The sequence below is a fragment of the Eumetopias jubatus genome, unplaced genomic scaffold (assembly GCF_037043125.1).
Source record: "Eumetopias jubatus isolate StellerSeaLion01/CBP00866 unplaced genomic scaffold, mEumJub1_p1.0 scaffold_3, whole genome shotgun sequence".
NCBI lineage: Eukaryota > Metazoa > Chordata > Mammalia > Carnivora > Otariidae > Eumetopias > Eumetopias jubatus.
This window is the reverse complement of record NW_028274809.1, coordinates 121063984-121079295: the sequence shown is the minus strand read 5'-3', so window position 1 is coordinate 121079295 and position 15312 is coordinate 121063984. Positions and strand designations below refer to the sequence as shown.

Sequence of the window (15312 nt, the reverse complement as noted above, 5' to 3'; positions counted from 1 at the left end):
CCCTCCAGAATAGTGCACCCAGAGAATTGTGGGGTCTTTCAGAACTGCTGGTGGGAGCAAATACTATTCTCAGCCTTGTGTAGGTACTGAAAAATATATTACAATGAGAGTAGTGCTGTTCCCTCTCATCCTTTTGGATAGTTCTTTCCCCAAATTCATGTAGTTTCCTTACATGCATATGTTGATCAATATTGTCCTGAATAGTCAAGGGGATCCTCTGCAGATTTCTGGGTCTTTTCTCTATGCAATTTTCTTCTCTGTGAACTACTGTAATCTTGGTTTCCCCAGACTTTCAGGTCTGTCTGCTCAACTCAGGAGTCCATAGGACTCTGCCTGGGTGCCCTTTCCCTGGGCCATGGCCTTAATACCCTCTCATGGTAGTAATCTGGGGTAGTTGTAGAACTCACCTCATTGTTGTTGTTGTTTTCTGTCTCTGGAGGATTACTGTCCTTTATTGCCCAATGTCCAGTACCTTGAAAATCACTGTTTCAGACATTTTATCTTTTAATTTTGGGTAGTGGAGGCAGAAGAGTGGTTTTAGTTGAGAGGGTAGATCTGGTTCTATTCCCCCATCTTGTCTGGAAGCAGAAGTCTCAAGTCTATTCTATGATAAAATGAGTCCAACAAATAGAGATTCACAAGAATGTAAGGTTTTTTTTTTTATAGCCATTGTAATAGTCCTTTACCAATTACAAGTTTATTCAGATTTTATACTTCTCATAAAGTCAAAACTTGAGTTTAGTTTTGTGCTATCTATTGAAAAAGGATTAACTAGAATATGGTAATTCACATAAGAATTTATAATATCAGTTATATCAGTCTTGGTTCATTTACTTTTTTCATTTACTTATTTAACAAATATTGAAAACTTACTGGGCAACTGTTGTGTGCCAGGTGCTGTGTAGGTCAAAGGAGATAACAAAATAGGCATGCTCATGAAAGTCACTGCCTTTGGGGAAGACAGTCCTGAGAGAAAAATATGTATGATACGGTGAGATTGGTGCTGTGGTGGGTAGGTGAAGAGTGGTTTTGAAGCACGTAGAAGGGGGTACAACACTCAGACTGGATGTGTGTGTGTGTGTGTGTGTGTGTGTGTGTGTGTTGGGGGTGGGTGGAAAGGAGCTGGTCCTAAAGGCTACCTGGAGCAAGTCATGCTTGAACTGAGACCAGAACTAATAGTTTGTAATCAAGAGAATGATGATGCCCAAACCAGAGTTAGGGACATGTGTGAAAATCAGGTGATGAGGAAGAATACATAGGTGTTCTGAAGATTGAAAGCATATCAATTTGGCTGAAACACAGGGGTCCAGGGGGCTGGGGAGATGGTGGGGAAATATGAGGCATTTCATATCATTTACAGAGGAAGAACCCTCATGGTGCTTCCTCAGAGAGCAAAAACAGGCTGTGAGAGCTATTGGGCTCATCTGTTTTACAACCTCAATGTGTCAAATCAGGGAATTTTTTTTAAGACTTTATTTATTTGAGAGAGGGAGAGCAAGAGGGAGAAGCAGACTCCTTGCTGAGCAGAGAGCCTGATGTGGTTCTCAATCCCAGGACCCCGAGAACATGACCCGAGCTGAAGGCAGACATGTAACTGACTGAGCCACCCAGATGCCCCAAATCAGGGAATTTTTAAAAAAATAAAACAGAAACCATTCAGATTGTGTCCTCTCCCTCTTACTGCCCCAAAGGAAGAGAGGAACCATCATCAAAGGCAGAAGGCAGTTGCCGAAACAACACCTAGAGCCAGCTTCATGCTCAGAAGACAACACTGCACCTTCTCATGGTTTCGGGTACTTGACATGATTAGAGAAACTTCTCTAGTAGCAAACTATAGAAATGATCCCTTAAGGTATAGTCTTAAATCAGGGAATATTTTAACTGAGTCATTGCTAGTTTCTTTCTTGTCTAGCAGTATCCATTTGTCTTCTTAGCAAACCGTTGAACATTCTTCAATGTCCATCCCAACACTAGAAGAAAACATACAGGTGAATAATTCTGTGATCTTGCTAATGGAGAATGTCTAAGTGGAATAGCGAAAGTAAAAATGTTAAATGACAAGAGTGGCAGCTGATGTCACAAATATTTAAAACTTCTGTATGTGTCTAAACCAGAATTAAAAGGTAAAAAAGCTGAAACAAATTTTTGGAAGAAATCTTGGTGTTTTCTTTTTCTTTTTTTAAGATTTTATTGATTTATTTGAAAGTGAGAGAGCACACGCACGCAAGCTGGGAAAGAGACAGAGGAAGACAGAATCCCAAGCAGACTCTGTGCCGAGCACAGAGTCCGAAGTGGGGCTCGATCCCATCACCCTGAGATCATGACCAGGAGATCACAATGCAAGCGGAAACCAAGAGTCGGACACTTAACCGACTGAGCGACCCAGCCGCCCCAATCTTGGTGTTTTCTATTACAATTTAAAATGTATGACTCAGGGCGCCTGGGTGGCTCAGGTGGTTAAGCGACTGCCATCGGCTCAGGTCATGATCCTAGAGTCCTGGGATCAAGTCCCACATCGGGCTCCCTGCTCAGCGGGGAGTCTGCTTCTCCCTCTGACTCTCTCCCCTCTCATGCTCTCTCTCTATCTCATTCTCTCTCTCAAATAAATAAATAAAATCTTAAAAAAAATAAAAAATAAAATGTATGACTCAGCAGTTGAACTTCTATTAAATTATTCTACAGAAATACACAAACTAGTGCACCCAGATACATGTATGAGGATATTAGCAATAGGATTGTTTGTGGTAGTGGTAATCGTGGTGGTAAAGAATTCTTAATTCTAAAATTCTAAAAATTCTTCTGGAAAGGATGAGATGAATAACATATGTTCCATTTAGATAATAGGATACCACACTGTTTATTTTTAAAAAGTTAGGTAAATTTATATGCACAGACATAGAAAGATGTCAAAGATATAGACAGATAGGTATAAATACATAAACATACACACAAATGGACCACATCCAAGATATACACATATACATACTCATATTTAGTAAGATATATAGAAGGCAAAACCAAAACAAAACAATCTGCTTGAATAAATGTCAACCATTCTATTAGTTTCCTTTTACTACTATAACAAAGTACCACAAACTTAGTGGCTTATAATGACACAGATTTACTCTCTTCTAGTTCTGGATGTCAGAAGTCTGAGATCAGTCTCCCTGGAGCTAAAGTCAAGGTGTTGGCAGGGCTGGTTCCTTCTGGAGATTCTAGGGGAGAACCCATTTCCTTACCTAACATTTACATTTTCTCCCAAATTCTTCCCCAAATCTAGAGTTTAAATTCAATCCAATCCCAATCAAAACTGAAGCAGGAATTTTTTGGCAGAATTTGACAAGATTATTCTAAAATTTATATGGACATGCAAACAACCTTGAACACCCAAAACGACCTTGAAAAACAAGAATAAAATCAGAAGGCTAACACTTCATAATTTCAAGACTTATAAGGGTATGGAATCAACACATCAACAGATAAAGAGATCAGTGAAACAGAAATAGAGTCAGGATTAGATCCATGCATATATGGACAACTAATTTTTGTCAAAAATGCAGAGGCAAATCAGTGGAGAAAGGACAGTCTTTTCAATAAGTGTTGCTGGAACAATTGGATAGTCATATGCAAAATATGAACTTCCAGCATACTTCTGTCGTATGTAAAATTGACTCAAGATGGGACACAGATGTAAAAGCAAAACCTAAAATCTTAAAACTTCTTGGATAAATGAAGAAAATATTTGTCCATTGGGTTAGGCAAAGATTTCTTAGAACACTGAAGACATGATTCATAAAAGAAATAATTGAAAAATTGGGCTTTACCAAAATGAAAAACTTCCGGTTTTTGGAAGACACTGTTAAGAGAGTGAGAAGACAAGCCATTGACTGAGAGAAAATATTTTTAAAGTATATATGAAGATAGAGAAATTGTACCCAGACTATATAAAGAACCCTCGAAGCTCAATAATAAGAAAGCCACCCAATTTTTTTATTTATTTTTTATTTTTTAATTTTATTTATTATTTTGTTTAAGATTTTATTTATTTGACAGAGAGGGACACAGCAAGAGAGGGAACACAAGCAGGGGGAGTGGGAGAGGGAGAAGCAGGCTTCCCGTCGAGCAGGGAGCCCAATGCAGGGCTTGATCCCAGGAGCCTGGGATCATGACCTGAGCCAAAGGCAGACACTTAACAACTGAGCCACCCAGGTGCCCAGCTACCCAATTTTTTAAATGAACAATTTGAAGAGACTCATCACCAAAGAAGACATCAGGACAAATAAACCCACAAAAAGAAGCTCATTTTTATTTGCTCATGAGGAAAACACAAATTAAAACCACAATTAGGTAACACTATGTATTTATTAAGAGGGTTAAAATAAAAAAATACAGACCATACTAAGCATTGGAGAAGATATAGAGCATCTGGAATTCTCATACACTACTACTAGAAATGTAAAATAGTAAAACTATTTTGGAAATAGTTTGAGTTTCCTAAAAAATTAATCCTGTGCATACTATATGATTCAGCCATTTCACTCCCAAGTATTTACCCAAGGGAAACAAAAGCGTATGATCACACAGAGATTTGTATATGAATGTTCTTAGCAGCTTTATCTGTAATTAATACCCCCAAACTGGGAGCAACCCAAATGTCCATTAACAGGTAAATGGATAAACAATTAGTGGTATGTTTATACAATGGAATAACCCTCAGCAATAAAAAGAAATGTGTTATGGATTCACCTAACAACATGAGTGAATTTCAAAGAAATTATGCTGAATGAAAGAAGCCAGACGAAAGAAACAGTGCATACTATATGATTGCACTTTCTAGAATTGTACATCAACTCTAGAAAATGTAAACTAATCAATAGTGACAAAGGGGATCAGATGTTGCTTAGGGATGGGGATGGAAAGGGGCAGGAGGGAAAGAATTCAAAGGGGCATCAGTAAACTTCAGGGGGGGATATGTTCACTACCTTGATCATAGTGATAGGCTTTACGGGTGTATGCATCTGACAGAACTTAACCCGCTGTGCATTTAAAATATGTGCAGTTTACTGTATGTCAATTATATTTTCAGAGAGAGAGTTGTTTTTAAAAATAGCTCTGGCTCAGTTGGTTACGCGACTGCCTTCGGCTCAGGTCATGATCCCGGCGTCCCGGGATCGAGTCCCGCATCAGGCTCCCCGCTCGGCGGGGAGCCTGCTTCTCCCTGTCACCCTCCCCCCTCTCATGTACTCTCTCTCTCTCATTCTCACTCTCTCAAATAAATAAATCTTTAAAAAAAAAATAGCTCTAGGAGGTAGTTGTTGTGCCTAAAAAATTTAACTGAATTCTGAGGATTAAGTAACTCTTTCAAGGTTACCTACCTAAGGGGAAGAGCTGGAATTTGAACCCAAATCTGACTGAGAGAAAATATTTGTAAAGTATATATGAAGATAGAGAATTTGTATCCAGACTATATAAAGAACACTCAAAGCTCAATAATAAGAACTTTACCCAATTTTTTACATGAACAATTTCTTTCCACTCTATTTTGATAAGACACCATTAATAACCTAAAGAAAGAGGGGGGGAAGTTTTGAAATCAAGCACCTCTGCTATTAACTGTGTTGATTTATTTAAGGATAACATCATAATAGCAGTGCCAAGATTCCCTCAACACCAACTTATCTGATGCTTGACTGGCAATGTCCTTGACTTGGAGATGGTACCATTTCCAGACACATTTTTTAAAATATTTTTTATTAACATATAATGTATTAGTTGTTTCATGGGTATAGGTCTGTGATTCATCAGTCTTACACAATTCATAGCGCTCACCATAGCACTTACCCTCCCCAATGGCCATCACCCAGCACCCCATCCCTCCCACCCCCCACCACTCCAGCAACCCTCAGTTTGTTTCCTGAGATTAAGAGTCTCTTATGGTTTGTCTCCCTCTCTGGTTTCGTCTTGTTTCATTTTTCCCTCCCTTTCCCTATGATCCTCTGTCTTGTTTCTCAAATTCCTCATACCAATGAGATCATATGATACTTGTCTTTCTCTGATTGACTTATTTCGCTTAGCATAATACCCTCTAGTTCCATCCACGTCCCCGTTGCAAATGGAAAGATTTCATTTTTGATGGCTGCATAATATTCATATATATATATATATATATATTGGTAGACATCTAGGCTCTTTCCATTGTTTGGCTATTGTGGACATTGCTGCTATAAACATTGTGGTGCAGGTGCCCCTTCAGATCACTACATTTGTATCTTTGTGGTAAATACCCAGTAGTGCAATTGCTGGGTCGTAGGGTAGCCTATTTTCAACTTTTTGAGGACCCTCCCTACTGTTCTCCAGAGTGGCTGCACCAGCTTGCATTCCCACCAACAGTGTAGGAGGGTTCCCCTTTCTCTGCATCCTCGCCAACACCTGTTGTTTCCTGACTTGTTAATTTTAGCCATTCTGACTGGTGTGAGGTGGTATCTCATTGAGGTTTTGATTTGTATTTCCCTGGTGCCAAGTGATGTTGAGCACTTTTCCATGTGTCTGTTGGCCATTTGGATGTCTTCTTGCAGAAATGTCTATTCATGTCTTCTGCCCATTTCCTGATTGGATTATTTGTTCTTTGGGTGTCCAGACACATTTTTAAAAAGTGGTTGTTGAAGAAATAAAATGAGATAAAATAAAAAATTTTAAAATTTTGATGTGTGCTCCTGCTGGCCCTTTATGTGAAAGTCTCCCTCCAGGGATACCCTGTAGGAACAACTCCCACAAGATCTAGGGTGTGGATCAAGGTTGTAGCATTGTTTGACAAGAGTTGCTACATCTTACTTATGGCTTCTTTTATTTATCTTTAAAACATTTGAGCGAGCCTCTGACAGTGAGGGAGGGGAAATTCTTCACTGTCTTTATGAAAATAAATTTAAGGAGCAAGGAACTATTTTAGTTTCCCCAGTTTTAGTTATGTTCCTGAATGATGTTTTGGAATATTATGCCTTATCATCCAAGTCATGTATCTCATTACCCTACATCCAGGGGGGGAAATACTCAAGTTGTCTCTGAAGCATAGTGTCTATTAACTTGACAGGTTTTGGGGTGTTTTTTTTTTTAGATTTTATTATTTATTTGAGAGAGAGAGAGACTGGAGAGCATGAGCAGAGGAGGAGTAGAGGGAGAGAGAGAATCTCAAGCAGACCCCACACTGAGTGCAGAGCCCAACACGGGGCTCAGTCTCACAACCCTGAGATCATGACCTGAGCCGAAATCAAGACTTAGATGCTTAACCAACTAAGCCACCCAGGAACCCCAACTTGACAGGTTTTAAAAGGACATTTTCACCACCCTAACTAATTCCTCATGTTGCATTAAAATCCATTTTTGGGTCATAGAATCATAGAATATCAGGTTTAGAAGGGTCTTTGGGATCCTGGAACTGTTTTGTGGCAGATGCTTGTGATGTATTTTCTCATGAACCCTCATAGCAAAAGGAGAGGGCTATTAACATTCTTATTTGCAGATGCCAAAACCTAAGCACAGAGCAAACATCAGTGGTGTTTCCAAGCTAGTTACTGTCATGACTTCACATTTCCACTCCTACTCTGAGAACCTCATGCCCATAAAAACTAAAAACTGTTCTACAAGCCCCCCTTCACATTTTAAATGATTTTGCTCATTTCAGCCTTGTTCCCACATGCCCTAGTTCTTCAAATTTTTATTTTGTATCTTGCAGATCTTCTGTATTTCTCCATCATTTATTTTATTTGAGCAAAGATAATCACAGTGATGGAGGGGAAGGCCTGATGAGTTTTAGAAGGTGACACCTTTGTTTACCTTCTTTGTTTACCTTCTTTGTTTACAATCTGAGTTACTTCTGTTACAGTTTCCGAGTTACCAGTCAGATGCTCTAGCAAAGAAGATTAATCCAACATCGAATTCCAGTCCCTGCCAAAAATCCCTCTAAAAATACAACAAAGAAAAAAAATAAAAGTACAACAAAGAATTTTGTGATGTATAGAGATGTAAGGATGAGGAGTGTTGAAGGGGAGGTAAAACAATCACATTTTAGGAGCTAGAAAACACAAGAATGAGTGGTAAGTGACTTAGCAAGTGGAAGACATTTAAATCTGTAGCTGTTAATTGGGGGACCCAAGAAACAGTCTGCTCTACATTGCTGAACCCCCAAATCTCAGAAACCAGTGGCACCATGTTTCCCTGGAAATGAAGGTGAAGAGGGAACCAAACCAATAAGGATTTGCTGAGGGGCACCTGGGTGGCTCAGTCATTAAACGTCTGCCTTCGGTTCAGGTCATGATCCCAGGGTCCTGGGATCGAGCCCCGCATCAGGATCCCTGCTTGACCAGAGGCCTGCTTCTCCCTCTCCCACTCCACTCCCCCTGCTTGTGTTCCCTCTCTCACTGTCTCTCTCTCTGTCAAATGAATAAATAAAATCTTTTCAAAAAATAAGGGTTTGCTGAAAGCTATTTGCACAGCACGTGAGGGCTCTGTCTCTTGATGAGCCAGAGGACTTCCCTGCCCCAGTCCTGGTGGAGACAGGAGGCTTATTATCTGAAGCATGTATAGACTGGAAGCAGCAGGTCAGCCCACAGTCATGAGACGAGATGCCAGAGTACTTGTAGCCAAAATGTGACCCTCTAGCGGATATTTGAAAAATCTTTTCTAGGGACCCCAGCACACACACATAGACATAAAGATATTGGTGGCCCCGGAAACAAAACAGCCCAACACAGAAGACTTAGACTGTACAACCCTCAACCTTATGTTGAAAGGTTCTAACTGGCTTTTCCTCCTCTACTGGTAAGTCTAAACAAATTCAAATATATAATTCTGAGTAGGTCTTTCATGTTCTAGTAATGTTTTTTTAAGCTTCTTGGATGGGTAGATTCGGGTTTTTCATCAGTTAGGAAATTTTTAGCCATCCTTTCGTCAAAAGCATTTTCCCCCTTTCCCTCTGGAATTCTTTTTATTTATTTGTTTAGTTGAGAGAGATAATAAGCTCAGGGAGGGGCAAAGGGAGAGGGTGAGAGAATCTCAAGCAGACTCCCCGATGATCTCATGACCACAAGATCATGACCTGAGCCAAAATTAAGAGTTGGACACTTAACCGACTGAGCCACCAGGCGCTCCTCCTGGAATTCTATGCAAGTGCTGTTATGCTTGGTTTCCCACAGGTCTCTGAGACTTTGTTCATTTTTCTTTATTCTTTCTGTTTTCCAGATTGGATAATTTCTATCGTCTTATTTTCAAGTTCACTGATTCCTTCTTCTGCCCCCTCATATTTTCTATTGAGGTTTCCATTTTCCAGTTTCATCTATTTCAATTTTCATGTCCAGATTTTCCACTTCTTTCTTTCTTTTTCTTTCTTTCTTCCTTCCTTCCTTTCTTTCTTTCTTTCTTTCTTTCTTTCTTTCTTTCTTTCTTTCTTTCTTTCTTTCTTTCTTTCTTTCTTTCTTTCTTTCTTTCTCTCTTTCTCTCTTTCTCTCTTTCTCTCTTTCTCTCTTTCTCTCTTTCTCTCTTTCTCTCTTTCTTTCTTTCTTTTTATGAGTTCTGGCTCCATGTGGGTATTCTGTCTTTGATGAGTCATTGTCATTATACTTTTCTTCAATTCTTTAAACATGATTTTCTTTAATTGTTTGAACGTATTTATAATAACTACTTTGAGGTCTTTGTGAAGTTCAACATCTGAACTTCTATGTTCAGTTCCTATTGACTGCTTTCCTCCCACTGACCCAAATCTTGTAATTTGGCTTGCCAAATCTTTGTCATTGGCTTGCCAAACTCCTTACTCTGCCATTCTGCCTTGTCATAACAATGCAAACCCTGAGTTTGTAGCCAAAGGGTCTAAAACATTATACTGGGAGAGTAGAAGAAAAGAGGTTGAAATCTTTATATTCTCAAGTGGGAGTTCAAATGATAATGCCTGACACTAAAAAAATAAAAAGTAGCAATGTGAACATGTTTTTTAGTGATACAAATATACATATAAGAAAAATCAGCTAAAAGAATTTAAAATGGTTACAGGGAAGGGGAAATGGGGTAGAGGGTTATGTCTTCAGCCTCAAAGAAATACACTGATTCAATAAAGAGTGTCTCTATATAACTTTGACAAAAATTAAAAAAATTTAAAGCTAATGTGAAAAAAATTAAACACAAGCCTTTAAGGTCAGTCATACCTGAGTTTGAATTTGGCTCCACAACTTGCTATGGCTGTGTGACTTTTGTTACAAAACTTAGTATCATCGAGTCTCAATTTTGTCTCCTATGACATGCAGATAATGGTTGCTTTAAAGACATAATAGTAGCACATACTATGAGCCAGGCAGCAAGTGTTACAAAGGAGAGAACAGACTCTGTTTCCCCTGTCTGTAGGTAGGGCTATATGTCCATCACCCTTCTCACCGCCAGCCCCGAGTCCCTAAGAATGGATTTTTGTATCAGTCTAGCTAATGGCTAATGTAGGCCAAGCGTGTGAGGCACTGTCTGTCTCCGTGACCAGCCTGGCTGTACCTGCTTCTGTCGCCCACTAGAATGTAATCCCCAGAAGGGCAGGGACTAGTTTGTCTTCTTCTGGAGTGCCTGACAGTTTGTAGGTGACCAATAAAAGTTGTTGAATGAATCAATGAATCAGGCAGTCCGACAGGGGATTCTGTTTTCCAAATAACAATGTTTTTATCACCACAGCACAGGCTACTCTCAGCTGAATCTGTGTCACATATGGACAAACAACTTAAGGACAAGATAGTTTCTAGGGAACATTCCAGAACATTATTATCCTTCTCAAGTACAAGATGCTAGCTTCGGCTTTTATTTATTTATTTATTTATTTATTTATTTATTTTTGCTTTGTTACTAAATAGAATTGTATTACCTTCTCCTCAAAGGTTTCAGTCTCTATCCCTGAGACAGTTTTTTGTTTTGTTTTAATTTTCATGAATCTCCTTCTAGTCCTTTAATTGGCATTGTGGGTTAGAGTCTAGAATTGAACACAAGCAACTAACAAGGAGCTTGTGTTCAATTTAAAGAAAACTCAATATACTAAAATGCAAGTTTACAAAAACCCTATAAATATGGGCAGGGTTATGGGCACCTTAAAAGGTTCTGAACTTGCAAAAGGAATCACCTCTGAATTCTGGTAAAAAGCCAAACCACTGGTATATTTAACCTATTATTCAATTTGTAAAAATTTAATATAATCACATGAGGCATCTAAAGTGAGGTTCATGGAAAGTGGGGTATATTCACATAAATATTTTATGTGACTGTTATTGTTAGTGAACCGATGTGGCCATATCACTCTGATTTCAGCATCTCTTATTATGCAACATTGAAAATTGCCATTTTGACTTTGAGCAGTGTCCTTTAGTTTAAAGGAAGAGAGAAAGGAATACAAGATGAATGGTTTGGGCTCAAGTTGGCTTCTTCCAGGCCAGAGTTTATTGTTTGCATGAAAATCCCTTCATGTTAGCCAAGAGTTCTCAAAGGCAACTGCCAGGCTGCTGGTACCATCAAAGGACTTATTCCATGAAGAAAGCCAAAGTGTGCAGAATTCCTAAATGGACCCCTCTCTGGTTGGGTGCCAGGGGACGAGCGGATGAGAATCTGGCTTGGAAGACCAATCATCGCCTGCCCCAGCATCTTCAAGGGGCAGGAAACATTTATGACCTGCTACTGGGTCAGATCTACTTCTTTCATTGTCTATAATTTGGTGGTGAGAATCCCCCGGCCTGGGTGATCATGGAACAGAGCAAAATTTATTGGCCTGGGGTGGGTGAGCAAGGAAGAGGTGCAAAGCCCTGGTCTTCTTCCAACCTCCACCCAAGAGGGATCATGTGTAGACCAATCCGATAACCCTAAGACTTACTTGCTCCAATCATCTGCCGGGTCATAGTCTGCCACATCAGCCAGGCTGCCTCCTCCAACCTCAGGACTTAGAGAGAATTACGTAGCTTCTCTGGTCATTTGTTCCTCTCTGACACTAGAGATAATAATGCCATCATTTTCTGAGGCTTTGTGGCCAGTGATCTGGGCAACAGAGCAGCAGAAACCGCTGGTGAGGTCACCTCTGAGCAGGGCTGTCTGTGACTTTCATGGGCCCTAGGCACTTTTGCTTTTGTGGGCTTCTTCCTTCATAAAAATGTTTTTTAGTTATATTTTATGACTCTGTTGGTATAAAGGTGAGTATATTAACATATAGTAAAACATTTTTTTCAATCTAGAAGTTAATTTTTTTTCTGATGTTAAAAGCAATTAAAACATTTTCTTTCTTTTTTTTAAGATTTTATTTATTCATTTCAGACACAGAGATACAGAGAGAGAGAGAGAGAGCATGAGCAGCGGGAGAGGGAGAAGCGGGCTCCATCCTGAGCCAGGAGCCTGATGTGGGGCTCGATCCCAGGACGCTGGGATCATGACCTGAGCCGAAGGCAAATGCTTAACCATCTGAGCCACCCAGGTGCCCCATTTAAAACATTTTCATGAGTCCCTAAAAGTACTGTGGGTCCCAGACACTATATCTGCTGTGTTTAATGGAGAAGTTGACGCTGCCTATGAAGGGACTCTAAGACACCATAACCTTTTTACTACACATACTGGAGGTAGCAGCTAAGAGCTGGGATGTGGGAGTTAGATGTAGATTGGCAATGTGGCTCCCTGCTATACTGGCTGTAGGGCCTTGGCTAAGTTGCTTAACCCCTCTGAGTCTCATTTCTGCCATCTTAAAATGGAGGAAGTGATACTTTCTCGGTAGTTTTGATGTAAAGATTAAACACTTAACATAGTGCTCATCAACTGGGAAATGCTCAGTAAATGAATGATGGCAATGATAAAACTCTCCAAATGAGCACTCTTCTTCAAAGTGGAGCTCATCAGGGGTTCCTTCTATTCCCTAAAAAATAGTGGAAGAAGAACCGAATCCACAATTCAGAGGTTTATGGGACCATAGCAGAATATATGAGGAGCAGGAGGGCAGGGAGCAGGAAGACTGTTAGAAAAGTCGAGAGTTCATCTCATTCCCCAACTTGCTAAATGCCACCAAAGAAGTGGCCTCATGTAGCCCATCTGGTTATTTGGGGAACTTTCTGTCTGGTTCAGGCAAGGATGGAGCAAGGCAGGATGGATCTAGAACTCCCTGTCTAGTTCTAGATTTGCCAGGGTCAAGTGTGGAGAACTTGTCTCAATAGGTTGCTCCGCCCAAAGCAGGGCTCAGCATAGCATTAAGCATATGACTGTGAGAATAATAAGGCAAGTCCAGTGGTTCTAACTAATCCAATGAAATGATTATAAATAAGACATGATCTTTTATAGGACAGGTTCCTAGTTGATCATGTGGTAAAACAAAACAAAGCAAAACAAAATCTCTGCTTCCCTAGCTTGAAATGCATGCATAGAAATTCAGCTGGATGCTTAAGATCTTTTAAAATGCAAATAACTATAGGAGGTTTAGGGGCTATCAGTCATTCACACCTTAGAGTGAATTAATTTAGTGAGCCTGATTTTTCTTCAGCACTTAACTGAGATTTGCACTGATGCTGAACAGGAGTTTAGATGGGATGAGGTGAAAAGAGGGAGAGCATATTTTCTTCCCTGGGCTACTTAGTGGAAAGAAGACTGGAGATTTTTTGGATTGGGATCTTCCAGAGACCAGGAAGCACCAGGTAGTATTGGGACCTGGAGAGGAGGTGGACATGGGGTGAATAGTAGGATACGGGGAGAAAGAAATAGCGAGACGGGGAAACTTTCTAACTTGGAATTTAAGCAAAATGGTGAAATCAGGGTCTTTAAGTGTTTCATGAAAGAATAAGTTGTCATTTCCTTGGATGCAATGTACATTTCAGCCACTGTTCTGGATATTCTTTTCATATGACCTGGCAAATGTCAGGAAGCAACCTTTTCTCATCTCTCCATCAAATTATATTTTACTAAGTTAGTTTGAAAATACTATACTTCTTAACTGCTTGGTAGAATTTCCATGAGACAGTGTTAGGGGTATAAGGACACAGATGGCTTGGAATGTTTTTATTTGACCTTAAAACATTTTCCTTCCAGATAAAAGCATAGTTATGTATATGATTTGGACCCATTTTAAGTTTACTTTGCTGTGATTGGCAGGTGAGTCAGCCTCATATATAGTGAGAAGGTGTGGACTTTGATGTCAGGGAGACATGGGTTTGAGTCTCAGATCTGCTACTACCAGTGAGTGCCTCTGAGTCTAGTTTTTTTTTTCAGTACTAGTTTTGTTTTTGTTTTTTTTAAACTTGTAATAGAGAAACGGCAACAAAAATACCTGCTTCACAGGATTGTTGTAGAGATGACTTGAGATAAATCCTACAGTGCACATTTGAAGACACTCAAAAAATATTAGCTTTCCACTTTTGCTCAGATGTTGTTGGGTAAAAGCTTCATTGTACTCATCAAGGCCTGAAAGGAATAAAGAACTTTATTTTTTAAATATTTTATTTATTTATTTTTTTATTATGCTCAGTTAACCACCATATAGTACACCATTAGTTTTTGATGTGGTGTTTAACGATTCATTAGTTGCATATAACACCCAGTGCTCATCACAACACGTGCCCTCCGGAACACCCATCACCTGGTTACCCCATCCCCCACGCACCTCCCTTCTGAAAAACCTCAATCTGTTTCCCTGAGTCCAGAGTCTCTCATGGTTTGTCTCCCTCTCTGATTTCTTCCCCTTCAGTTTTCCCTCCCTTCCCCTATGGTCCTCCATGCTAAGGAATAAAGATCTTTAAAAGAAGTTTTGGAAAACCTTTTTACCAGGCACAAAGGAAACATAAATTTAAGATACTCCAAGTTCGGGGCACGTGGGTGGCTCAGTCAGTTAAGTGTCCAACTCTTGATTTTGGCTCAGGTCATGATCTCAGGGTCATGGGATCAAGCCCTGTGCTGGGCTCCCCACTCAGTGGGGAGTCTGCTTGAGATTTTCTTTCTCCCCCTCCCCACTTCGGCTCCTGCTCGCCTGGGTACTCTCTCTCTAAAATAAAAATAAATAAATCTTAAAAAAAAGAAAGCTCCAAGTTTGCTCAGAACTCATACACGTACAATATCACTTGAGTTAAAACCCTTGAGAAAAACTCTTCCTTTATCCTTTCATCCCAGCACTTCTCAAACCTTAAGGTGTATAGGAATCACCTGGGAATCATATTAAAATACAGATTTAGATTTAGTAGCACTGGGGTGGGGCATAAGATTCTACTTTTCTAACAGGCTTCTAGATGATCAGACCAGCTGGTGCTAGACCCAGTTCCTATATCCTCTACTTGTTGGTTCCACAAG

At 39.8% G+C, this 15312-nt stretch overlaps 1 non-coding gene across 1 annotated transcript; it reads right to left on the bottom strand.

Annotated features, from left to right (window-relative positions):
• Positions 1-1651: 1651 nt before the first annotated feature.
• On the bottom strand, positions 1652-1862 carry LOC114213053 (small nucleolar RNA U3). Its single transcript, XR_003610110.1, has one exon. It is a non-coding gene; the product is annotated as a small nucleolar RNA U3 (small nucleolar RNA).
• Positions 1863-15312: the final 13450 nt, after the last annotated feature.